Genomic DNA, 23076 nt, shown 5'->3' with positions numbered 1-23076 from the left:
GGGATGGCTGTGTGAGTACCAAAGATGACTGGCCATTGAGAGCTCAGGCTCTGGGGATAGTTTGAATGGTAGCATCTAATCTAGGTAACAGAAGAATTAGCAGTATTAGGGGCAATCACTGTGGATTAAATTCCAGATTCCCTCCCATTTTTCTGGATCAAGATAAATTCCTGGATTCCAGTGCCACCTAGTGGAGATAGGCAAAGACCCCAAATAATGACTGATATTAGAGTGACCCTAAATATTTTTTAAATGTTTATTTTTATTTATTTTTTGAGAGAGAGAGCACACACGAGAGTGGGGTTGGGAAGAGAGAGAGAGAGGGAGAGAGAGAATTCCAAGCAGGCTCCATACTCAGCGAGGAGCCCTATGTGGGGCTCAATCTCACAACCGTGAGATCATAACCTGAGCCAAAATCAAGAGTCAGATGCTTAACCGACTAAGCCACCCAGGTGCCCCAGGAGTGACCCTACATTTTTATTGTACAAGCTGGGATACCTTTGAAAGAGAAAGGGAGTCATACCAAGACAATCAGTGTAAACTGATCATACTATCAGTATCATCATAGTAATAATAAATGTCTTATCTACTTTGGAAAATAGGAAAAATAGGGGAATTTATACAGGCATACCTCTTTGTATTGCACTTCACAGACACTGCATTTTCTACAAATTGAAAGTTTGTGGCAACTCTGCATCAAGCAATTCTATCCATGTCATTGTTCTAACATTTTCTCACTTCATGTCTCTGTCACATTTTGGTAATTGTCACAACATTATATATTTTTTTCATTAGTATTATATTTGTCATGGTGATTTGTGATAAGTGATTTTCTTTTTTTTTAAGTTTATTTATTTATTTTGAGAGAGAGAGAGAGTGCATGAGCAGGTAGGGGCAGGGGTAGGGGTTGTGCAGAGAGAGAGGGAAAGAGAATTCCAAGCAGTTTCTGTGCTGACCATGCAGAGTCTGACACAGGGCTTGATCTCACAAACCATGAGATCATAACCTGAGCCAATATCAAGAGTAAGATGCTCACCCAACTGAGCCACACAGGTGCCCCGTGATTTTCTTTCAGTGATTTTTTGATGTTACTATTATAATTGTTTGGGGGCACCATGAATTGCCCGTATAATATGGCCAACTTAATCAATGTGTGTGTTTGGGGCACCTGGCTGGCTCAGTCAGTAGAGCATTGCGACTCTTGCGGTCCTGAGTTTGAGCCCCACGTTGTGGGTAGAGATTATTTAAAACTAATAAGTGAATAAAATAAATGTGTGTGTTCTGACTGCTTCACTAACTGGCCTTCTCCTCATTTCTCTCCCTGTTCTCAGACCTCCCTATTCCCTGAGACACAATAATATTGAAATTAGGCTAATTCATAACCTACAATGGTTTCTAAGTGATGAAGTGATGAGAACAGTTGCACATCTCTCACTTTAAATCAAAAGCTTAAAATGATTAAGTTCAGGGAGGAAGACATGTCAACAGCAGACATAGGCTGAAAGTAGGCCTCTTGCACCAAACAGCCAAGTTGTGAATGCAAAGGAAAAGTTCTTGAAGGAAATTAAAAGTGCTACTCAAGTGAACATATGAATGGTAAGAAAGCAAAATAGCCTTATTGCTGACATGGAGAACGTTTGAGTGGTTTGGACAGAAGATCAAACCAGCCACAAGATTCCCTTACAGAGCCTAATCTAGAGCAAGGCCCTAATTCTCTTCCATTCTGGGAAAGCTGAATGAAGTGAGAAGGCTGCAGAAGAAAAGCTGGAAGCGAGCAGAGGTTGGTTCATGAGGTTTAAGGAAAGACACCGTCTCCATAACATCAACGTACAAGGGGAAGCAGCAAGTGCTGATGTAGAAGCCGCCGCAAGTCATCTGGAAGATCTAGCTAGAACCTTACTGAAGGTGGTTACACTAAACAACAGGTTTTCAATGTGGACAAAACAGCTTTCTATTGGAAGAAGATGCCCTAGTCTTTTCATAGCTAGACAGGAGAATGCCTGGCTTTAATGCTTCAAAGGATAGACTGTTAAGGACTAATGCAACTGGTGACTTTAAGTTGAAGTCAATGTTTTCTTGCCATTTTGAAAATCCCAGAGCCCTTAAGAATTATGCTAAATCTACTTTGCCTGTTCTCTACAAATGGAACAACAAAGGCCGAATGACAGCACATCTGTTTACAAACGACTGACTGGCTATTTTAAGCCCACTGCTGAAACCTACTGCTTAGAAAAAAAGACTGCTTTCAAAATAATACTACATTGACAATGCATATGGTCACCCACGAGCTCTGACAGAGATGTACAATGAGATGAATGTTGTTTTCATGGCAGCTAACACAATATTCATTCTGCAGCCCATACGTTAAAAAGTAATTTTATCTTTCAAGGCTTATGGTTTAAGAAATATATTTCATAAGGCCATAGCTTCCATAGATTGAATTTTTCTGATGGATCTGGGCAAAGTTAACTTAATAATCTTCTGGAAAGGATTCACCATTCTGGATGCCATTAAGAACATACATGATTCATGGGAAGAGATAAAAATATCAACATTACCAGAAATTTAGAAGAAGTTAATTCCAATCCCCCTAGATGATTTTGAGGGGTTCAAGACTTCAGTGAGGAAAGTCACTGCAGATTCGGTGGAAACAGCAAGAGAACTAGAATTAGAAGTGGAGCCTGAAAATGTGACGGAATTGCTGGAATCTCATGATAACACTTGAACAGATGAGTTGCTTCTTATGGATGAGCAAAAAAGTGGTTTCTTGAGATGGAATCTACTCCTGGTGAAGATGGTATGAAGATTGTTGAAATGGCAATAAAGGATTTAGAGTATCTCCTAAACTTGGTTGAGAATGCAGTGGCAGGGTTTCACAGGATTGACTGCAATTTAGAAAGAAGTTCTGTGGGTAAAATGCTATCAAACAGCATTCATACTACAGAGAGATTGTTCATAGAAGGAAGAGTCAATTGATGGGACAAACTTTATTTTTGTCTTATGGTAGGACATTGCCACAGCCACCCCACCCTTCAGCAACCACCACCCTGATCAATCAGCAGCCAAAAACATGTAGGCAAGACCCTCCACCATCAAAAAGATGATATCTCACTGAAAGTTCAGATGATGGTCAGTATTTTTTAGCAATAACGAATTTTGAAATTAAGGTATGTACATTGCTTTTTCAGACATAATGCTATTGTGCACTTAATAGACTACAGTATGATGTAAATGTAAGTTTTATATGCACGAGAAACCAAAACATTCATTTGACTTACTTTATTGCAATATTGGCTTTATTACAGCATTCTGGAACTGAACCTGCAAGATCTCCGAGGTATACCTGTATGTAGATGTTATTGTATATAGAAAAACAAATGTTATATTTCTTATAGTTTGAGTGTCATGGGACAATTTATGTCATTACCTTTGTCATAGAAAAAATTAAAAATAAAAATATCTCAATTTATTAACATCTGAATTATAAAATTCTGTATATGCATGATAAAAAATAGGAATATATTTTTATGTACAGACATGGAAAGATAAGTAAAACATAAGAAAATTTTTAAAGGTTTCCTGTGGTTTTCTGTTGTGTCAACCTGGTTTTTTACTGGAACTATGGTTTCCATAGTTCCATGCCCTTATGATATTAGATTAGAATTGGCCAAAAAAGAAATGTATTTCAGAGTTAGTTAGGATGTGGAAGTAGTGCATCAGACATTACTCTCTGAAGGTCCTTATTGTTAGATAGGGTGTCTAAAATTATTACTAATTTTAAGATTCTAATTTAGAAATCCTAGCCCGCCATTAATTATATTTCAATATTCATGTTATATTTTTTCAAGGAAAATATTTTCAAAATCACCAGACACCAATGCTGTAAAAAGAACAAAAAAAAAAAAAACAAAAAACCCTCCTTCACTATGGGATAACCTCCATTATTGCCTTCAAAGCATTTTTCTTTGCAAGCTCCCTCAGAGTCTTGTTTTCAGTATAGTATACTCCCTACCTCAGATCATGGCACATAAAATTGCCCTCAATCAGTAACTCATCCCTTAATAATGCCCCTCAAAAAAGTAATCTCTATTTTCATTGGCCTGGTATTTGTTTTTCATTTTTTAGGTTTATTTCTTTATTTATTTTGAGAGAGACAGAAACAGTGTGAGTAGAGGAGGGGCAGGGAGAGGGGAGAGAAAGAGAATCCCGAACAGGCTCCGCATTGCTAGAGCAGAGCTCAATGCGGGGCTCGAACTCATGAAACTGTGAGATCATGACCTGAGCTGAAACTGAGAGTCACTTAACCAACTGAGCCACCGAGGTGCCCCTTTGTTTTTTAATTTTTTTTAAACATATTCTTTAAAAAAAATTGTTTTTTAATGTTTTTATTTATTTTTGAGACAGAGAGAGACAGAGCATGAGCAGGGGAGGGGCAGAGAGAGAGGGAGACAAAGAATCTGAAGCAGGCTCCAGGCTCTGAGGTGTCAGCATAGAGCCCGACGCAAGGCTCAAACCCATGGACTGTGCGATCATGACCTGAACTGAAGTCGGATGCTTAACCGAATGAGTCACCCAGGTGCCCCAAAATTTTTTTTAAGTTGATTTATCATTGGCCTCAAGTGTATTAATTGCATGTGTTCAATATATTCTTTTAAAATCTAAAAGAAAATTACAATTAAACTTTACACACAATTAAGAATACAATTTATTATTGCTTCAGGTGTTACTGTACTTTTGTCTAGAGGGCATTTTTAACCTCTTTTCCAATATCTAAGGGAATTTATCCAGTCATTTACGGTTTAAGTCTCTGGATTTCAGTTTCCACATAACTATCAGTCTCATTTTAAAAAATCATTATTTCTTGGAGCACCTGGGTAGTTAGTCAGTTAAGCGTCTGACTTCAGCTCAGGTCGTGATCTCAGCATTTGTGAGTTCAAGTCCCACTTTGGGCTCTGTACTGACAGCTTGAAGCCTGGAGCGTGCTTCAGATTCTGTGTCTCCCTCTCTCTCTGCCCCTCCCCCACTTGTGTGTGTGCTCTCTCTCTCAAAAACAAATAAACATTAATAAAATAAAATAAAAAGATAATTATTTCTTACTTCAACCTTAATTTCCTTTCACATAAAATCACTTCAGGCTTCAAGTAACTTCCTGTTACTGAATTTCTATATACGTGGCTCCTTTATGATTCTGGCACTATTGCAGGCCATACATTTTTACTATTAAGTAATACAATTGACATCTAATCAACTGATTTTAGAAACACTTGGAGGGGTGCCTGGGTGGCTCAGTCGGTTAGGCGTCCGACTTCGGCTCAGGTCGTGATCTCGCGGTCCGTGGGTTTGAGCCCCGTGTCGGGCTCTGTGCTGACAGCTCAGAGCCTGGAGCCTATTTCAGATTCTGTGTCTCCCTCTTTCTCTGACCCTCCCCTGTTCATGCTCTCTCTCTGTCTCAAAAATAAATAAATGTTATAAAAAATAATAAAAAAAAAACACTTGGAGAAAAAAATAATTGTATGAGTTTCCCATATAATACAGTGCTAGCCTCAATCTTAGTCATGATTACATTATGATTACCTGGACTCTATGTTATATACATAGAACAAATCAAGCTTTTATGAATGTGGTTTACAATCTTTAGAATCTGCATAACCACCTTAGTACAGCTTTGCTTAGTCATCATGACACCATTAGTCAAGAGAGGCTAGATTATACTGTGGTATCAAACAATTCCCCAAATCACAGTGGCTTACAAAAACAAAGGTGTATTTTTCTCTCACACCACATGTCCATTATGGGCCAGCAGCAGCTTTGTTCCATGTCCTATTCACTCTGGAACCCTGGGTGATGGAGCACCTCCGTCTGAAACATTGCTGATCATCATGGCAAAGGAAAAGAGAACAGGTGACCCACAAGCTAACTCTTCTGTCCAGACACAACAGGTATCTCCATTCATATCTCATGCCAAAGCAAGTGTAAGGCCAAACCTGCCATTAGGGGGTGAAGATACATAATATTTCAATAGGGAAAGGCAGGAAATAGTGGGGAACAATAATGTATCCTACCACAGTTTCTTTTTTTTTTAAGTTTTTTTAATGTTTATTTATTTTTGAGACTGAGTGGGGGAGGGGCAGAGAGAGAGGGAGACACAGAATCCAAAGCAAGCTCCAGGCTCCGAACTGCCAGCACAGAGCCCCATGCGGGGCTCGAACCCACGAACCGTGAGATCATGACCTGAGCCGAAGTTGGACACTTAACTGACTGAGCCACCCAGGCGCCCCACACAGTTTGTTTCTTTAACCAACAAATCAAGTTTTTATACATGAACCCCTCAACTTAACTGCAGTTTTACTGAAAGAAAGGTGGTTTTTTTTCTTATCTATTTCCTCTTACTTAGTATAATATTTTCCATTTTTCCCCTCCCGGCTATATTTCATAGAGTGACAAAATTTTTATGTTGGAAGTGAACTTACAGACAGTCCAAATCAAGCTACTTGTTGTATCATTATCCAGGGAGTAAATTGCAACATATTCATGTCCTAAATTGCAATTAGACACAAACTAGGATAGAATTCAAGTGTCCCAGCTCATAAATGAATGCTTTTCTGATTGGGTTATATCACGGTCATGTGAGGTCAGACCCACACAAACCATACATTAAAAAAAAAAAAACAAAACTGAGTAAAAAACCATGAAATGGATTTGATAAATAGGTGTATGTTGGAAAACATGGGAATGATTACTACAAGAAATTAGAGCATAAACATGGTGACCTTTTCTGTGGTATCAAATAAATCTGAATGTGAGGATCAAAAATAAACTGGGAATGAAAATATATGATTAAAAGAGTCTGTTTTTCTTTGGGAAGTGTCTACATATTTTTCTCCTGTTTCCCTCCCAAACACACCGCCCACCACCAATCTTTGTTAAAATATGTGTAGGTTTTACAGAGGAGAAAAATTTCCCCTTTCGTTGCTATGGTTTCCCGGTGAATTGCTAGTAGGAAAACAGCACCTCCGTTATTTTTCAACAGCATATCCTGTCATACTAAGAAAACCCTGAGAGCACACAAGCAATTTCTAAAAATTCTTTTTAATGTTTTTTTCTTTTTCTTGACACAGAGAGAGCATGAGCAGGGAAGGGGCAGAGAGAGAGGGAGGCACAGAATCTGAAGCAGGTTCCAGGCTCCAAGCTGTCAGCACAGAGCCCTTCGCATAGGGCTCAAACCCACGAACTGTGAGATCATGACCTGAGCCAAAGTCGGACGCTTAAGCAACTGAACCACCCAGGCACCCTAGCACACAAGCAATTTTAAACCACTACTTCTATCACTACCACCCAGTTTTCCACTTTAATTTTCTGCTTCAGTGTTCCAAAAACCTTGCTCCAAATTACATGATGTGCAAATCATCATTTATTGTATTGTCTATTTGTTAAAGAGAATACAGAAAAATTTATACTTTCAGGTATACTACTCAATCAATGAAATGAACTTCAGGATGTATATTGATACTTAAAACAGAAAAAAAGTGACCAAAGTAAAAGTACCTTACATCTTGTTTCTTTAGGATATTACCAACTTGGAAGTTTACAAGACTCTCAGCCTTTTGTTTCTACCTAGTCTACAGAAAGCATAGACATTCCTATCCTGGGATAATGAAATGTTTCTTCCTTAGTCACCTGATTTCTTTTCCAGAACAAAATAGATGGACCTTACCTCAGTGTAAGAGCTGTGAAAACAGGGGTGCCTGGGTGGCTCAGTCAGTTAAGCGTCCGACTTCAGCTCAGGTCACGATCTTGTGGTCGGTGAGTTCGAGCCCCGCATCGGGCTCTGGGCTGATGGCTCGGAGCCTGGAGCCTGCTTCTGATTCTGTGTCTCCCTCTCTCTCTGCCCCTCCCCCATTCATGCTCTGTCTCTCTCTGTCTCAAAAATAAATAAACATTAAAAAAAATTAAAAGAGCTGTGAAAACAAATTTCAATTTCAGAAATTCAGTGGATGCCTTCTCACATTTAAAAATCAAGCTATACTAGATAGCCTAAAACTTTAATATGTTAAACAAGTAAATATGTATGGGCAGTTTTAAGTTTAAAGGGATACCCGAATAATTATTCTTTTGTTTACTTTTAAAAAAATGTTTATGTATTTATTTTCAGAGGGGGTGAGGGGTAGAGAGAGAGAGAGAGAGAGAGAGAGAGAGAGAATCCCAAGCAGGCTCCATGCTGTCAGTGCAAAGCCTGACTCAGGGCTCGGTATCAAGAACCATGAGATCATGACCTGAACCAAAATCAAGTGTTGAACGCTTAACTGACTGAGCCACCCAGGTAGCCCTGCATAATTATTCTTGAGTAAAACCTTATCAAAAGTAGTTTGCTTATGAGTATAATACCAGGATATCATACTTAAATATTGTTTATATAATTAAAAATGAGTAACAAAGGAGAAGGAGCTGGGATTGTAGGAATAAGTGATTGAAGGATGTTTTTCTCTTTCCATAGTAATGGTACTGTTAGACTTGTCTAATATCAATATCCTTGAAGGCAACATGTTTTTGACCAATTTTACATGCTTTTGCAGAAAAAAGTGTTGGTGAAGATTTGGAGTTATTTTAGTCTCTTTTGATCAAGGCCAAAAACTCACTCTAAGGGTCATGTATCATTTTTTTAATGTTTATTTATTTTTGAGAGAGAGAGAGACAGAGCTTGAGAAGGGAAGAGCCAGAGAGAGAGGGAGGCACAGAATCTGAAGTAGGATCCAGGGCTCTGAGCTGTCAGCACAGAGCCCAACGTGGGGCTTGAACTCACGAACCGTGAGATCATGACTTGAGCCAAAGTTGGACTCAACCGACTGAGCCACCTAGGCACCCCAGGATCATGTATTATTTTGCTTCCAACAGCCATTTTCCTTTCTTCTGGTTTCAGCATCCCAATTTTTTGAGGGGTGGGAGGTACTTCCTTTCTGCTACTGTGTTCTGTTTTGACTGTCAATAAAGGCAACTCCTCTAATTAAGTCATGATTTTTGGTATACTAGTTGTGATGGTTAGTTATACACACACACACACACACACACACACACACACTCTCTAGGTCCTATTTCTCAGGATAACCCTAACACACTAGTGAGCCAGGACATCCGTGTTGAATCACTGCTTTACTTTATGTATCTTTTCTCTCTTTCATAGAAAAAAGTATTGGCTTGCTATGACCATTCATGGTATCCTTTACCCTCCACACCTCCTTTTATTTATACCTTTGCATTAGTCAGCTTTTGCTATAGTAGTGAATAGCCCGAATTTCTCAGGGGCTTACACTTATTTTATTTCTTATTCCCATTAACAGAGGGCTGCAAGTCAACTGCAGCTGTGGTAAATTTTGCTGGACTCTGAGGGCCTCAACAAGTTTTCCCACTTGACAACCCGGGCTGAAAGAGTAGCTACTCTTTACAAGATGCCGTTTTCATGAAAGACAGCAGGAGTGAGAAAAACAATCAAACCACATAGGAAAATATAAAGCCTCTGCTCTGACATGGTATACATCGTGTACCTATTTTCATTGGCGAAATCTAGTTACATGGCCAAGCCCAAAGTTGATCAGGTGGGAAAGAACACTACCTACAGTGAAGCACTGTAAAGATGGAAATGAAACAAATGATTGGGCCAAGTAATAATTTATCACAAATATTTCTGTTAAAGTGTTTCCTCAGTATAAATTCAAATTCCTGAGAACTTCAGATTGGCTGCTCTTATCTGTTTGAGGCTAGCCAACCCATAGGTCACTAGCTAGCCCAAAGAATAGTTGCCCTTTGAGTAAGTGCTCACTCTTGTCCAATCAGCTGTACTTGGGGAAAATTCATGTGGTTTGAATAGGGCATTCTTCAGCAGGATTAGCAAGACAGAATATTCTTAGAATCTTTTTTTGGGGGGCGCCTGGGTGGCTCAGTCGGTTGAGCGTCCGACTTCAGCTCAAGTCATGATCTCACGGTCTGTGAGTTCGAGCCCCGCGTTGGGCTCTGTGCCAACAGCTCAGAGCCTGGAGCCTGCTTCAGATTCTGTGTCTCCCTCTCTCTCTGACCCTCCACCGTTCATGCTCTGCCTCAAAAAACTAAATAAATATTAAAAAAAAAAAAAGAATCTTTTTTTTAATTTTTAAAAAATGTTTTATTCATTTTTGAGAGAGAGAGAGACAGAGAGCAAGCAGGGGAGGGGCAGACAGAGAGGGAGACACAGAATCCAAAGCAGGCTCCAGGCTCCGAGCCATCAGCACAGAGCCTGACGTGGTACTTGAACCCATGAACTACAAGATCAATACCTGAGCCAAAGTTGGACGCTCAACCGACTGAGCCACCCAGTCACCCCTATTTTTCTTACAATCTTAAACTTTAATTCAAATCTCTAGTATAGGGCTTGGGCATCAGCATCATGGTTCAGTAAAGCTTCTCTTGTTTGTGTCCTTCCCCTCAACAACAATAATCTGGCATCCATTTATACACAAAAGTGGTTTTGTGGGATCTGTGGGAACCAACACCATATACCAAGGGACCTGAGAGGGGTCTTGCACACCTGTGTATTAGATAATAAGTATACAGACCTCAGTTGCAGCTATGGACCTCACAGTGGCCTGAGAACTGGCTCCAACCCATTTTGGCTGTGGTCCAAGAGCCCCTGAAAAATACTTTCTTAGGCAATTACCCATGGATGAGAAAGTCTTTATTGAAGTCCATGTTTGCAGCAGAGAAGTTCCAGCACACCAATGGAAGGGGGAAAAAAAGAAGTTTGGATGCATTGGAGAAGGAAGTGAAAGTTTAACTTACATCACCCCCTTGCTACCCCAAGGCAGCACAACTTAGAGCCATGGAAGACCTCCCTCAGCCCATGAATTCTCCTATGGGGAAAAGTGAGTGAGCACTCAGTTTCCCCAGTTGGACATCAAAAGGAATAAAATACTTATAAATTTAGCTCAAGAGGTGAAAGATCTGCACAACAAAAACTATAAGATGCTAATGCAAGACATTGAAGAAGACATGAATAAATAGATCTCCATGTTCATGAATTGGAAGACTTAATTACTGTTAAAATGTTCATACTAACCACAACCAGCTATAGATTCAATGCAATACCTCTCAAAATTCCAATGGCATTTTTCACAGAAATAGAAAACAACCCTAAAAATGTATATGAAACCAGAGAAGACTTAAATAGCCAAAGCAATGTTGAGCAGGAAGACCAAATCTGGAGACACTACACTTTCTGGTCTCAAAGTATACTGCAAAGCTATAATAATCAGAACGGTTTTGTACTGGCATAAAAATAGGCACATAGACCAATGGAATAGAATAGAGACTCAGAAATAAACCCTTACATAAATGGTCAACTAATGTTTGACAAGGGAGCCAAGAATAGTCAACGGGAAAAGAATAGTGTCTTCAATAACTGGTGCTGGAGAAACTGGATAATCACATACAGAAGAATTAAATTGGACCCCTCTCTTACACCACTCACAAAAATAAACTAAAAATGAACTAAGGACTAATACATAAGACCTGAAGCTACAAAACTCTGAGAAGAAAAAAAAGGAAAAAGTCCCTTGGGGTGCCTGGGTTGGGTAAGTTTCTGACTTTGGTTCAGGTCATGGTGTCACAGTTTGTGAGTTCTGGCCCCTCGTCAGGCTCTCTGCTGTCAACTCTGAGTCTGCTTTGGATCCTCTGTCTCCCTCTCTCTCTGCTCTTCCCCCCATTTCTGTCTCTCAAAAATAAATAAATAAATAAATAAATAAATAAATAAATAAATAAATAAATATTTTTTTTTTAATTTTTTTTTTCAACGTTTATTTATTTTTGGGACAGAGAGAGACAGAGCATGAACGGGGGAGGGGCAGAGAGAGAGGGAGACACAGAATCGGAAACAGGCTCCAGGCTCTGAGCCATCAGCCCAGAGCCCGACGCGGGGCTCGAACTCACTGACCACGAGATCGTGACCTGGCTGAAGTCGGACGCTTAACCGACTGCGCCACCCAGGCGCCCCTATAAATAAATATTTTTTAAAAAGACAGGAGGCAAGTGTTGGCAAGTGGGGGAAAGGGAACATTTGTGCACTGTTGGTGCGAATGTAAATTGCTATAGATGCTATGGAAAACAGTATGGCAGTCCTTCAAAAAATGGAAAACAGAACTACCATATGATCCAGCATTACCATGTCTGGGTATACATCCAAGGAAATAAAACCAGGATCTCGAAAAGATATCTGCATTCATATGTTTACTGCAGCAGTAATCACAATAGCCAAGATATGGAAACAACCTAAATGTCCATCTAGATGAATGGATAAAGAAAATATGGTATATATACACAGTGGAATGTTATTCAGCCATGAGAAAAAAGGAAATACTACCATTTGTGATAACATTGATGGACCTTGAAGGCATTAGGCTAAGTGAGATAAGTTAGAGAAAGAAATATACCATATATTCATTACTTGTATGTGGGATCTAAACAAGCTGAACTCATAGAAAAAGAGATTGGAATTGTGGTTGCCAGGGCAGAGGGATGGGGGAAATGGGGAGATGTTGGTCAAAGGATATAAACTTCCAGTTATAAGATGAATAAGTTTGGGGGATCAATATGGTGATTATAGTTAACAATACTGTATTCTATACTTACAAGTTGTTAACAGAGTAGATCTTAACTGTCCTCACCACAGAAAGTAGTGGTTGATATGTTAAGTATTAATTAATGGTACTGTAGTAATCATTTTATAATATATAACTGAATAAAATAAACCTGCTATATGCCGTAAACCTACATAATATTATATGTCATTATATCTCAATAAGCTGGTAAAAATAGAAGCTGCTCAGTAAATGATTATTGAATGAATTTAATGAACAGAGATTACCAGGAAACTCTATAATGCCTCAGATGGAAAGTACATATAGAAAAACATCCACAAAAGAACATGTATAATGTAGTTTTCACATACTTCTTACACTTACATACTTAATGTTTTGTTACTTTTACATTGATTTTCACTTATTTTTTTATCAGCTTTGGCATTTTTATTGAATAAAATGCATTCCTCCCCCTCAAAATAACCCCCACAAATCTTTAGAAAATTGACCTTAAAAACATGAGAAATGGGACAGGATTAAGCTTGAGTTTTGGAAATGTATAAGCAATTCTCAATAGAAATCAGTTTCAGAGAAAATTTCTTGATGAATAAACAAAGAAAAAATGATAAAAGCGATTGTATATATGAAATGATATAAGACCATTTCACTTGACCAGAATTTAATTAAGCCTCTAGAGCTAATTTCTTTTTACAAAAACTATGAGGTAAAAAGGAAAACAAATTAAGTGATACCACTAAGAAGCAAACCAACAACTCTAGAATAAGGGGCATATTATAGTAGGGAACAATTTACCTGGCTTTTAAAGAAGTCAGTAGACAAAAGTAAAGGGAGGGAGGGGTAAGTGGGAGCTGCTTTATTTGAAAAGAAACTTAGGAGAAAAAAAACAATGTAATATAAGGATTTCAGCTGGATCCTGATTCTAGAAAGAACAAAATAGATAAAACAAAGAAACAACAATGAAAAACATTTTATCAAGCAGACTCCACATCGTTAGGGCAGAGCCTGATGCAGGGCTCGATCTCATGAACTATGAGATCATGACCTGAGCCGAAATCAAGAGTTGGACACTTAACCAACTCAGCCACCCAGGTGCCCTCCCAAACACTTTAAAGTTAACTGTGGAAGTTTGATTATGGTCTCCCTATTAGATGATTCCAAGAAATTATTGTTATTTTGTTAAGTGACACTGTGGTTATATATGACATTGTGGTTATGTAAGAAAATAACCCACATATTTCTAAAGATGCCTAACTGAGGTTCTTTAGCAAGGAAATAAGGAGGAGAAAAGGTAGACTAAGCAATTAAGCAAATTTTGAATTTTTGTTAGGTCTGGATACTGTAATACAGAGGTCCATCGTACTATGCTCTACACAACTAGCACTATGATTCTATTCTAGATGAATTTAATTTTATATAAAAGCCTTTAAAGACTTTACAATTAGGATGAGGAATTGTTTGAGATTAAACAGCATAACACTAAATGCAATGCATGACCCTGGATTGGATTCTGGACTAGAAAAAATTGCTTATAAAGGATATTTTACACAATTTGAAAAAAGCCTATGCATTAGTTAATAGTATTATTGTATTAATGTTGAATATCTTGATTTTGGTAATTGTCCTATTGGTATTTAAGTGAGTGTCCCTGTTCTTAGGGAACATATAATGAAGTATTTAGGGCTTTAGAGACGTCATATCTGCAACTTACTCTCAAGTGATTCAGAAAAATCATGTAAGTGTATTTAGATGATTGATAGGTGGATAAAGCAATATGACAAAATGTTAACAATTGATGAATCTGAGAAAAAGGGTGAACAGGAGTTTTCTGTGTCAGTCTTCTAAATTTACTGTAAATTTGAAATTATTTCAAAATAATAAATTGCCATTAAAATAGTAATGACAACAAAAGAATTAGTATGAGTGAAAGAATCCTATCTTCTTTCAAATGACTAACAGGAGCATCTTGGTGGCTCAGTTGCTTAAGCATCTGAGTCTTGATTTGGGCTCAGGTCATGATTTCATGGTTCTTGAGATCAAGCCCTGCGTCAGGCTCTGTGCTGACAGCTTGGAGCCTGCTTGGGATTCTCTCACTCCCTCTCTCTCTGCCCCTCCCCTCCTCATGCACTCACACTCTCTCAAAATAAATAAATAAACATTTTTAAAATAAAATAAAAATACCAATAAATTATGGAAACAAAATAGGCAGGGGCACCTGGGTGGCTCAGTCAGTTGAGTGTCTGACTCTTGGTATCAGCTCAGGTTATGATCTCACAATGCTGTGGGTTCAAGCCCCAAGTCCGGCTCTGCTCTGACAGTGTGGAGCCTGCCTGGGGTCTCTCTCTCACCCTCTTTCTGCCCCTCCCCCACTCATGCTGTCTTTGCCTCTTTCAAAATAAATAAATAAATACACTTTAAAAATTATAAAAAGTATAAAATAGAAAACAAACTAGGCAAATATTACAGAAGTCAAGATAAAAAATAATGAAAAAAACCCTAAAAAGCAATCCTGAAAATGCAAAATATAATCATTAAAATATAAAATAATAGATAGGAGAAACTGTAGACTAGACACAATTAAAGAAAGAACAAATGAGGGGCGCCTGGGTGGCCCAGTCGGTTAAGCGTCCGACTTCAACCAGGTCACAATCTCGCAGTCTGTGAGTTCGAGCCCCGCATCAGGCTCTGGGCTGATGGCTCGGAGCCTGGAGCCTGTTTCCGATTCTGTGTCTCCCTCTCTCTCTGCCCCTCCCCCGTTCATGCTCTGTCTCTCTCTGTCCCAAAAATAAATAAACGTTGAAAAAAAAATTAAAAAAAAAAAAAGAAAGAAAGAACAAATGATTCAGAAGGTAGTACTGAGTATTTAGATATGCTTTAGCACAGAGAGATAAAGAGATTAAAAATATTAAAGACCAAATAAGAGAAATGAAGGGTACAGAATTTTCAACAAAACTACTATTGTAATTCCAAAAGAGAGAATGGGTAATATCAAAAAATATAAGTCCTTAGTTCAAAAGTTCACCCCTAGTATTAAGAAGGGTAAATTAAAAGAAATACACACCCAGAGGTATCATAATGAAACTGCATAATATGAAGAACAAGAGTAAATTTTAAGCATTATCAAAAAGAAAAGACAATACTTACAAAATAACAACAATTAAACTTAAAAAATAAAGTCTCATTGGCAATACTAGATGATAGAAGACAATGAAAAAATATCTTCGAAATGCTGAGGGAAAATTACTGTCAATTTGCTAATTCCAAGTCAGCTAAGATATTATCAAGAATAAAATTAAAATAAAGATATTTGGAGCCAAATATAGAACAAAAGAGTTCACCATTCTCAGAAACTCACTGAAAAAAAATATTAAAGTTGCACACTACTTAAGTAAGAGAGTTCATCACCTACATAGTGGTGGTGGAGATGATATAGTTTAGTGGACACTAAAAGAATTATTGAGTTGATATTAAAACATGATGAAAGAATTAACTCATCTGAGTAGCATCATCTTGAGCAGACTCATTGCCATCACCTTTTTCTTGTTCCCTAGCCCCCTGAGGCTACTCCCCGTTTTTGTCCATTTCTTGTTGATGCCATAATATTCGTTGTTTCTGTTGTTGATAATCTTTTACTGTGTAAGAGTGTGGTATGGCTTGAAAATGTTAGAATGTGAGAAAGGAGATACAAAGGGAAAGTGGAAGCCAGAAGTTCTACTTTCCTTATCTTGTATAGTTGCAGTCAAGAAATGGTCTAAGGTCTCATGGAACAAGAAATGGAGGTTTTAGTAGATTACAGATTTTATTTATGTTCTTTAAATGTTTATTTTTGAGAGAGTGTAAGTGGGGGAGGGACAGAGAGAGGGGGACAGAGGATCTCTGAAGTGGGATCTGTGCTGACAGTAGGGAGCCAGCTGTGGGGCTTTAACTCAGGAACAGTGACATCATGACCTGAGCTGGACTCTCAACCAACGGAGCCACCCAGGTGCCCCAGTAGGTTACAGATTTTAAAGTAACCAATAAAATAACTAAAACTTTTAACTATAAACAATCGGGAGAAGGAGGGAGAAGGGGAAGAAGAGCTACAAAAAGCTACATCCTAATATTTTATAGTGGGGATTCAAGAGGCATTGCTTAAACTTGATAAATAAACAAATAGGATTATAAGCATGTTATTTAGAATTACAGAGGTGACCAACAGAAGTTCTAAAATCACAAAAGGCTGAATGAAGTTAGTTGCCTGTGAGAAACCAGTATGGGGATGGAGTGGGAAAAGTTGGAGTTTTATTCTTCTTTAAATATTTTCCTGCTACTGTTGGAATTTTAAACCTTGTATATGTATTACTTTACTAATTGTAAGAGTAAAAATACTGAAGTGACTTTTCTGCCTTGACACACAAGAATCCTTGCTTTGAAAGGAGAGATAATTTGGGGAAGTCTGTCATATAAAAATTTCAATATTACTTTTCTAGTTTGTGTTGACCAGTGGCTTTAAGAAGATAGAAAATCCCACTTAACTGAAACTAAATTTTTTATCCTGGCACCAGGCTCTCTATAATTATATCCCATATTACCCACCTCACATTGTCTATTGACACAGCCCTTTGCATATGTCTTCTGCTCTATTCTAGTTTGTCTGCTTCCTATCCGCACAGTTACTACTTATTTTAATATTTTTTCTACATTTTCTGATAGACTATGAGCTCCTGCAATGCAGGGTCCATGAGTAGACAATCAACAAATAATTGTTAAATTAATGAATTTGATTGCTTTGAGGTTTTGCTTTTGCTTTTTCTCTAGAATCTTTCTGTCCCCAACTGCCTCCCACTTGCTGCAATTTCTTTCTTCTCAGAATTCCTATCATCAACACATGTAATCCATTATTGAGCAAATACATAAGATGCCTACTCTGTGCTGGGTCTGTGCCAGACCTAGGGCACACAGAGATGAATAAGATGGCTATAGTTGTTTTCCAGACACCAAGTAGATAAGACCCAGAGAGTGATCTAATTATTTCAGAGTACAATATAATCCTGAATTATCTAATTGAATTAACTATCCCATATTTCTTTATTTTTAAAAAATGTTTATTTCTGAGGGAGGAGAGAGAGATAGAGTATGAGCGGGGAAGGGACAGAGAGAGAGGGAGACACAGAATCTGAAGCAGGCTCTGACAGCTCAGAGCCTGCCTGACACGGGGCTCAAACTCACAAATGGTGAGATCATGACCTGAGCCAAAGTCAGCTGCCTAACTGACTGAACCACCCAGGTGCCCCAGCTATAACGTATTTCTTAACGGAAGTACAAAGTAGTCACAACTTAGATGGAAGGATAAAATACATGTGTTATGTATATACGTAAAGAAGACCATAAATATTAAATGAATGATGCAAAAAGCAATTGCTCAAAGAGACTGAAAACTTTGCAGTTTGTGAAGTTTAGAAATGTATCATGGGGTGAGATATAAGTGGAAAGGAAGTGGGGAGAACTTGATTCCAAGGTAGGGAAAGGGGACAAAAAACAGAAGGCAAGTAAGCACGGTATATTCAAGCATGATCAAATTTAATTGCAGTATAATAGATAGGTGGGGAAATATTGAGCCAGAACTGTTTGTGTGTCTGGTTATGGAGATTTTTGTTTTTGAAAGAAAGTTTTTGAGGGTGAAGATTACAAATCATTTGCTTCTTCTGATTTCGGTTCATTAATTGAAACTTCTGGAATTGAACTTAGCCTAGGAGGTAAATGTATAAACCTATCAGTGCACCTGGTATTTGCTCTGTTCTAAATCAGCTCTATTTGGTCATTATTCCCAACACATATGCACTCAACTAGTGATTTAAATCTTACAACAATGAGAGCATTCAGAGGCATAATATAATTTTCATTTTACAGGCAAGAAAACTAAACTAATATGGGGAACAAATGCAAAAGAAAAGATTAAATTACTTTACAGCTTACAGCCCATTAACAAGTCCTTGAAATAGGCAGAGTGACCTTCTTCTAGGAACTCAGCTGCCTCAATGTTAATACTTTGCCAAGGGCAAAAGGCAATCTTTAGCTTAACATTATTCTGACCTACAGGATACTGGAAGTCTACTTTAACTTGTAGAAATTCCTTTGGAAACTTCCTTTATCTCTACTCCCCAATATATATGTTAGCAATCATATTCCAAGCATATGGCCCCACTGATATACATCTGAAGGGTCTCATGACTGAGGTTTTATTAGACAGTAATAAATGACCTTTTCCTAACAATAGCTAGCCCCCTCAAGGTCCTGGGAAACTTGCTTCCAAAATTCCTTAGAGACTTATGCTACCCCTACCCCCTCCCAAGTTGAAAGTATATAATCAATTGCTTCTCACAACCCCAGTGCAGCTCTTTCTGACCACTGAGTCCTGTTTTTAATAAAACCACCTTTTTGCAACAAAGACATCTCAAGAATTCTCTCTTGGCTGTCAGTTCTGAACCCCAACATTTCCACATCATAAATAACCAGGAATTTTGTCACGTGTTTTAAGAAAACTTTCCAAGCTTGGAGCTTACTTACAAAAGAATCCAACATTTTCATGGCAGAGATTGCTGGTCTCCTTCTTGCATAATAGTAGAGTGTAAGGTTGAGTAATACCCCTGTCCTGTTAGAGACTACATTTCCCAGACTTCCATGCAGCTAGGCTATACAACTGTTTTCACCAATGAAATGTGAATTGGAAGTGATTTATATACATCCCTCCCATTCTTCTGGCTTAAAAGGAATGGCTGCCCTGTGTTTTTCCCCCTTCTATTTCTTCTTCCTGGGAGCTGAAACTCAGATGTGCCTGCAATCCAACTTCAACCAAGTAGAAAAAGACAAGTCCCTTAATGCCTGGCTGCTCAAAAGGGTGATTCCCTAAAACCTGTTAGTATCTCGAGTTTCATCCAGGACCTACTGAACCAGAATCTGCATTTTAACAAGCTCTCAGGTGATTTACATTTGCATTAAGCTTTGAGAAGCGCTATTTTTGGGGACAGCGGATGAACATTATGGATGGAATGTTGGTCTTTGAACAACCTCATAAAGTAGAGCCATTGCTCTCCCTCCGTTCGCCCCTCCCCCCACCCCGTCATCCCCTTCCATAACCTGTTGTCTTCTTTAAGCTATTGAATTTTGTGGCCTCTTTGTTTAAGTAGCATAAATTCACACTAATATAATTTGCCTCATCTGTTGACCCAAAAGCAGGGCATGCACTCATTTAGGAAATACCTGCTGAACACATTTTATAAGCAAAGTACTGTTCAGGATATATTTATAGGTATAAATATATAAAAATACATGACACATTATATATGTATACATATTGGATTTATAGAAATAATTTGGATTTTATGCATATGTAAATATATTTATATAAAAATAAATAATTTGGATAATATACATTTATTCCCAAATTATTTAAGGCTTAGATTTTTTCCCTTGAGTTTATAATTTAGTAGAGGAAAAAGACCCAGGAATATAAAAATTATGGATGCTATAAGAAAGTGTATTGGATATTTGCTAGTTTTAGTGGGTTTTTTTGGAAGTCTGTGGTAGAGAGAATAATGTTCCCCCAAAGATATCCATGTTCTAATCTCCTGAACCCGTGAATATGTTACCTTATATGCCAAAAGGAACTTTGCAGATGTGATTAAGTAAAGGATTTTAAGATGAGAAGATTACCCTAGATTATCCAGGTGGTACCAATGTAATCACAGGGCCCTTATAAAGAAGGAGACAGAGGCTTAGAGTTACAGGCAGAGCTATGAGGATGGAAGCAGGAGTTGGAGGGATGCTGTTGCTGAAAGGGCTCAGTGAGACAAGGAATGCGGATATTCTCTAGAATCTGGAAAAGGTAAAAACTGGTTTCACCCCTAGAGCTTCCAGAAAGAGTACAGTCTTAATTTTTTTTTTTTTTTTTACGTTTGTTTACTTTTGAGAGCTAGATAGAGACAGAGCACAAGTGGGGGAGAAGCAGAGAGGGAGACACAGAATCCGAAGCAGGCTCCAGGCTCTGAGCTGTCAGCACAGAGCCTGATGCAGGGCTCGAACCCATGGACTGTGAGATCATGACCCATGCTGAAGTCGGGCACTTGACCGACTGAGCCACCCAGGCACCCATAGTACCTTATGACTGAGACCATTCTTGGTCTCTGTCCACCAGAACTGTAAGGTGATACATTTGTTTTGTCTTAAACCACTAAATTTGTGATAATCTGTTACAGTAGCAATAGAAAACAAATATACAACTCTTCCATTTGGGGCAGCCATGTCCTATACCCCAATATATATAAGTGGGAGGCAGAACCAGGCATTCCTTTCCTCATTATTGGCCAATTATATACTTTTGCTCAGGATATAGAACCTCGAGGGATTGAGGCAGACAAGGAATTAGAAATTACTCATGGGTGGGCACCTGGGTGGCTCAGTTGGTTGAGCATTGGACTCTTGATTTTGGCTTAGGTCATGATCTCATGGTTCATGAGTTCAAGCTCTGCGTTGGGCTTTGTGCTGACAGTGCAGAGCCTGTTTGGGATTCTCTCTCTCCCATTCTCTCTGCCCCTCCCCTGCTTACGCTCACTGTCTCAAAATAAATAAATAATAAAAAAACTTAAACAAAAATTGGTGGCAGGAGTGGCCAGACTGTTTCTGTAACATGACCTTGCCTGTGAAACCAGGCCAGAAGTTAGTTTTACCAAAGCAGGGGTCAGTGCGAGTTGAAAACAGACTTGTTCTAGAAAACTCTCTGGGCATGTGTAGGAATGAGTAAGTTCAAAATAGGTTGCTCTCATATCCAGTTCTCACAGCATCAGATAATTCCAGAATGCCTACTGGACAGCCACAATTCCTGTTTATAATCTGGTAGTGGAATACAGACATTAAAGAAACAAATTTTTTTTTTTAAAGTAACTTTTTTTTTTTTAATTTTTTTTTAACGTTTATTTATTTTTGAGACAGAGAGAGACAGAGCATGAACGGGGGAGGGTCAGAGAGAGAGGGAGACACAGAATCTGAAACAGGCTCCAGGCTCTGAGTGGTCAGCACAGAGCCCGACACGGGGCTCGAACTCACCGACCGCGAGATCATGACCTGAGCCGAAGTCGGATGCTTAACTGACTGAGCCACCCAGGTGCTCCTAAATAAACAAATGTTTGATTAAAGTTACTGGAGGGAAAACAGAGTACACAATCAGAGTACAGTATAGAGGTGATTTGCAGGGACATCCTTCCATCTTTAGGCCTCCCTTACTGTGAACTTCATACAGGGCAACACAATTTTCTCATAGAGCATCTATCCAATATATATATATATTTTTAATTTTATTTATTTATTTTTTGAGACAGAGACAGAGAGCAAGCTGGGGAGGGGCAGAGAGAGAGAGAGAGGGAGACACAGAATCCAAAGCAGGCTCCAGGCTCTGAGCTGTCAGCACAGAGCCCGACGCAGGACTCGAACTCACGAACTGTAAGATCATGACCTGAGCTGAAGTCGGATGCCCAACTGACTGAGCCACCCAGGCACCCATATCCAATATATGTTTAAAGCTACATTTCAGAAAAAAGAGAGAGACAAGCCAAGAAACAGACTCTTAACTATAGAGAACAAAGTAATAGTTACCAGAGGGGAGGGGGGTCAGGAGTGGGTGAAATAGGTGGTGGGGATCAAGGAGTGCCCTTGTGATGAGCAGTGTGTGCTGTATGGAATTGCTGATTCACTATATTGTACATTTAAAACTAACATAACACTGTATGTTAATATACTGGAATTAAAATGAGATAAACAGGTATATTTTATAAAACTATATGACTAAACATTTGGAAAATAGAGAATAAAACTACCCACAGACTACTACTCTAACCATACCATACAAATTCCCTCTTCAGTTTTTATTGTATAATCTGTAATAGATATTTGTGGTGTACTAGGTACAATGCACTCTGCTAAGCATCTTCTGTATATGTTCTTATTTAATTCCCATAACAATCCTATAATGTAGATATTATTCCCTTGATTTCATAGAGAAGGAAACTGAGGTTCAGAGAAGTCACACAGCTAGTAACAACTGGATTCAAACAAGTCTTTATGACCATTAATCTTATGTACTTAAAATCATAATGCTCAATAAATTTGTCATAATCTTTCCGCTTAATGTTACAGACATCATTTTATGTTTTGCAATATGGACAGTTTAAACACTTTTTCAGAATTTGGGGTCATTATAAAGTCCCTGTTACCTCAAGAAGTACCTCAAATATAATTCGAATTTCTTTGAAATTTCTCCTTTCATTTACAGGCCTTCTTCTCATCTAGAATGCTTGAATTTCCCTCTCCCAGGATAATTCAGAGTTTGAAGAGGCCTCAGAAACCATGTATTCAAATTCTCTCTGTTTCCTGGGGGAACAGGTCCCAGACCAGTAAGTGGAGGGCTACAGGTAACTCCCGACTATCT

At 38.5% G+C, this 23076-nt stretch overlaps 1 pseudogene; it reads left to right on the top strand.

Annotated features, from left to right (window-relative positions):
* Positions 1–1280: 1280 nt before the first annotated feature.
* Positions 1281–23045, top strand: LOC123587476 (annotated as a pseudogene).
* Positions 23046–23076: the final 31 nt, after the last annotated feature.

Source organism: Leopardus geoffroyi, chromosome D3 (genome assembly GCF_018350155.1).
Source record: "Leopardus geoffroyi isolate Oge1 chromosome D3, O.geoffroyi_Oge1_pat1.0, whole genome shotgun sequence".
Lineage (NCBI taxonomy): Eukaryota > Metazoa > Chordata > Mammalia > Carnivora > Felidae > Leopardus > Leopardus geoffroyi.
Note: the sequence above shows the minus strand (reverse complement) of the source record. Positions and strands in the feature narration are given on the sequence as shown.